Below are 5087 nucleotides of genomic sequence, written 5' to 3' on the forward strand. Positions count from 1 at the left end.
GCAGTGAAACACCTGACTTTGCTATCTGACACTCATTGTCTCCTGGGAGGACATATGTGTGCGTACTCCCCAGTGGCTTCTGTGGTCACTAAGATAGCAGCCATTCTCTTCTCCTTTCTGGAAGAACAATGTTTTCATCTGGGAACCTACCATTCATCTGGGACTAACCAATCATGGCAATCCCGCATACTCTTGTCCATGATTGGTTAAAACATCCTGCATTCAGCCAACCCCTGCTTAACTGACGTCACTAACCAGTCAAAAGATGGGAATTTGACCTAAGCAGAACTCATCATTCTATAAGGCACAACTCAGGAAGCCTCTCTCCCTACCAGCTATAAGCATTGTCTCAATTGCTATCGGAAATTGTGTTGCCACCATCAGGAGAGTTAACCAGAGAACAAAACCAAGATAGCCCCCCAAATTCCGGACTATGACCCCTATATTGTAGAGTGAGATTACCCTATGGGACTCTTTCGAGAGAACACAAAGGATAAGCATAATTATACTGGTGGGAATGTCTCATTGGAAGGCATGCTTGAACTGCATTTTGAAGGTTGAATAGGAGTTGGCTGAGCAAACAAAGGAAAAAAGACTGTAAAGAGAACAACTAGGCAGAGCTGGACCAGTGCTTTCATGGGTGTTTGACTAGAGTGAAGGGCGTATGGTGTGGCAGCGGGAGGGAGGAAGAGGAATCAGGTCAGACAAACAGGAGTCAGACCATGCTGTGCCTTGCCGGCATTCCATATGAACATGGCTTTTTCTGTTGCTGGTAATTGGGAGCCATCAAAGGATGTTAAGCTCTGGAGTGGCTGGGTGGATTTTGTATTTTAGACACACAATGCTACCCAGAGTGAAATAGAGAGAATAGTGCTGGAAGCAGGAAAAGCTGCATAAGAATTTCCATTTTGCTGGAATTTCCAAGCATTCTTTCCCAACAAGGGCAACCCAAGGCCTCTCTGGATAGTTCAGGGAAGTTTCTATGTAGACAATTTCAAAGCAGTTAGTATTGATCAGCATCTGGAAGAGGATCCAGGTCATGAAACAATGGCTGAGCACTGATGACCCAGAACATAGAATTGTGAATGAGCTCCATGCTTGCTGTGTGATCTTAGGTTAGCTGCTTAACTTCTCTGAGATTCTATCTCCTTTTCTATAAAGATCCTAATACCCATCTTCCTCTGCTTGGGTAAGCAAAAGAAGTTAAAGCAGATAAGATAAGCCAACCAGGGAAGAAAAGCTAGATTCAAAAACTCATTGGACAACTGGATAACTGGATGACATGACAGATTTCCCCTACTTACACTAAATATGTGATTATAGATTTCAAAACAGCAGGCTCAGTATTTTGGGAGATGTTATTCAAGGATGTTATCACTACTACCTTTGAAGAAAAGTTTAATTCTCATAGATTATTATTTTAAATAAGAGCAGACCTTCCCACGGGGCATTCAGAAGCTTCTGTTTGGTCATTAATTAAAACAGCATGCTTGAGAGCCCTGCAGATGTGTAGTCCCTCATTCTTGGGCCCAAGAGGAAGTGTGATCATAAATTGCTTGGGAATGAATTCACTTGGAATTTTCCATATGACACAAAGGGCTTAAGAGATGAGATTTTGGTCCAGGTGCAAAGGACACTGCCCAGCTGATCTGCACAACCTCAGGGCAGGGACTTCTCTGTCCTCTTTTCAGTGAACCTGACCTATGGGTCCTAAAGCTGAACATCTCTTGCATGAGTGGGAAAACAGAAGAAAGGACTGAGATGGGCTAGTGGGAAGTGGGTATCAACCTGCTGGTGCTTTTACTCCCTAAAATATAGTGATGTAAGGTGCTGTAGTTCAGGGCTTAGCCATCTGAGGCATCTGGGTTTGAGTTCTGCTTACTTACTTATTAGCTGAGTGGCCTTGGACAAATGACTCAGGCTCTCTGAGCTAAAACTTTTTTTATTTACAGAAAACAAGATACAACTACCACTATCCTATAAAGTAGGAGCTTACCTTCTTCCAGATTTTTAGATTAAATAGAACGCACATGAAAAGCAGGTACTCACTATGATGCATCTATGACACATGGTTAACAAATATGTTATTCTTTATGAACATCTATAATTTGGGATCTGTTCTTTCCATCAGCAATATTTTGGGAAACTACCTTTGCCGATCAGGTATAGCCTTGGTGCCCTCAGGTGCCCTTGGTGCCCTATATTCAAAGCTGAAGGGATCCCTGGAGACTCTGCCTCCCTGACTTTTCCTGCTCACATCTAGGACAGCCATGAGGTAAGCAGGAATCCCAAATTCAGCCCATCAGAATCACTCTCCTGAGATGTTGACTCAGGTACAGCAAATTGGTGTCAGGAAAATCATTGGGGTGGTGCCGAAAGAAGATAGCCCTCCCTCCCTTTGCTCCTGTTGGTGTCCAAAAACCTTCCTCCACAGTTAAGGACATGGTCCATTTCTGCAACTTGCAACTAAAGAATTAAGACATTATTTTTTGCCCATAAAAAAAAAAATCAGTGTTTCCTTTTGCAACCTCCTTCTTTTCATTTTACTCCAATGTACTCAAGCATCCCACCCTCATGGTACTATGTAGAATGTTCTCCAAGCACAGCCTAAATTTTCAGAGATTTTTGCCTATCTCCAGAATGCCTTTTCTACTTGGATGTCCACATCCAGTCCTCATCCTTCCATAGACACAGCTTTGCTCACTCTGTAATTGCTTTGGGGAACTCAGTGACTATCCCTGACCCAGCAGCACAAAAATATTTAAGTTTCTCCACCTTCTGGGGGAAGTGTTTACTGCACCTGCCAGTTCATCTTACATTATTTGCAGCTATCAGGACTGTGTGCTCCTTTGGGGATGATCGTGTCCAGCTTTGTGTCTCTGGTACCTGATTCAGAGCAAGAACACAATTCTAGCTGAATGAGTGAATGATAATCCTTACAAATGCATAAAACAAACAATAGCAGAAACATACAGCACCACTTACATAGCTCCATCCACATGCCAAGCACCAAATCAATATATACCCATTGAATCTTCTCAATGGATGTCATTTTCCCAGTTCCACAGATGAGAAGTTGAGGCACAGTGAGGTCACCTGCCTATAGTGACCGACAGGGCTAACAGGTGAAAGAGTTGAGTTTCCTGCCACAGGTGTTTAGGACATTTTTTGTTCTGGGGCAAGTCCCTGGGGCTTGAACTAGTGTCAGCTCATTTTATCAGGACTTGGCCTGATTTTACAATTTGGGGGTGGGAAGCACTTTTTTTTTCACCTTGGAAAAAGCGTTGAGAGGGCAGGCAGAGCGCTGGCACAACAGGGCTAACTTTGATCTAAGTGATGGTGGGGGGCTAATGTTGGAGAGGACAAAGCGGAGAAGCCTTCCCCAAGATTTGACCATTCTGAGCCAGCAAGGTACCCAGAAAAAACCCTAGTGCCTGTAGTCATCCCGTTTTAGCCTTGATTGAATTCATGATGCTGGATTCTGTGTTCAGTGAAGGATCACAGTTTGGTGTTTAAGTTTTGAAGAGTCCTGCAGGTGAGACATGGCTCAGCTGTTTGCTACTGTGGGGTATGTATGTATGTGTAAGAGAGAGAGAGAGAGAAAGAGAGATACTTACCTGGCAGGGGAGATACCATGATCACGGAGGTGATTTTCCCAGGGTGAATCTTATCCATTGCACTCCATTGTGTTGACCCCTGTGATTTCCCCACATGTGGGAAACTCAACTGCATAATTTGTGGTAGTGGGGGACTGCTTTTGTGCTCTCCCCAGGTTTAAAAGAGAGAGACCTTGGACAAATTCCATAACCTCTAGGTGACTCAGTCTCTTCGCCTGTAGAATGGGGCATGGTAAAAAGCCTGTGTGTTATAGAACGCCCATGGAAACTAAATGGGAAAATAACATGGAAATTGCCTTGGCACACTTGGTAGCTACCCATCACATGGTAGTCATATGCAAATATTAATGCAAAAATTTATGCCGATTATGGTAGAGTGAATAATAGCAGTTTGGGTCTTTGAGAGAGCAAAGGGAAAGAAAAGAGAAGGATAAAAAGGGAGTTACCCATGTCCCACTTTGCCAAAGCGAGCACAGCCCCTGAGAACGAAGTTGCATTGCTAGCCACCCAGTTCTCTGAGGGTCCTGTTGGCTTTGGGCACAGGCTAGGGTCTATGGTTCACATGTCCCATTGTGATGTAATGATGAGTGATGGCTCTGAAGGATCCCTCCATATAGCAAACCCAATTTGGACTACTATTTCCCCTTTCCAAATTTCCAGTTCCCCCCCAAAAAAATAAAAACTCATCGAATGACAAGTTTGATTAAAAAGGCTCATTTTATTGCTAGCACCTTTTGCCAAAGAGCCATATTGTCTCACAAATCCTGAGCCATGAGTGACAAAGCTGGCAGCAGTTTCATCCTACAGGAGAAGAAAGTGGTCATGATCTTCCCAGAGTCCATCGGAACTCAGGGGCTCTTCACCCCAAACCTGATAGATTTTCCACTTGGAGTCCTTTTGTGCTTTCAACATGGCCAATTCTGGTTTCAGATCCAGAAGGTCTGGAAGCACTTCTTGCAGAAACCAGATTTTAGGAGCTGGCATTGTATCACAGCATGCAAAGCTACCGCCTGTAACATGGACATCCCATATGGGCACCGGTTCAAGCCCCAGCTATTCCACTTCCAATACAACTCTCCACTAATGTGCCTGGGAAAGCAATGAAAAAAATGGCCCAATGTGCTTGGGACCCTGGCACCCACATGGGAGACCTAGAAAATGCTCTGGCTCATGATTTCTGCCATTGCAGCCATTTGGGGAGTAAGCCAGTGGATGAAAGAACTCCCTTTTTATGTAACTCTGACTTTCAAATAAGTAAATCTTTTTAAAACATAGACTCTATTACAAAACTTTCAATTAGCTGCAAAATAAATATTGACATTATATTTTAAGGTAAGAAATAAATATATTTTCTTGATACAGCTATGTGTTTTATGTTTTAATAACCACAGTCTGCCTGGCTCACAAATTAGATCTACTCCCTGAGAGGTCTTTGGGTTGACCTGGGGTGGTGGTGAGAGTAAGCATCAC

The 5087-nt window shown here is 43.5% G+C and overlaps 1 non-coding gene across 1 annotated transcript; it reads left to right on the top strand.

The window, feature by feature from the left end:
* The first annotated feature begins 3609 nt into the window (after window positions 1-3609).
* Window positions 3610-3772, top strand: LOC121155406. Its single transcript, XR_005883665.1, has one exon. It is a non-coding gene; the product is annotated as a U1 spliceosomal RNA (small nuclear RNA).
* Window positions 3773-5087: the final 1315 nt, after the last annotated feature.

The sequence above is a fragment of the Ochotona curzoniae genome, unplaced genomic scaffold, assembly GCF_017591425.1.
Source record: "Ochotona curzoniae isolate NIBS_2020 unplaced genomic scaffold, NIBS_Ocur_1.0 contig_291, whole genome shotgun sequence".
NCBI lineage: Eukaryota > Metazoa > Chordata > Mammalia > Lagomorpha > Ochotonidae > Ochotona > Ochotona curzoniae.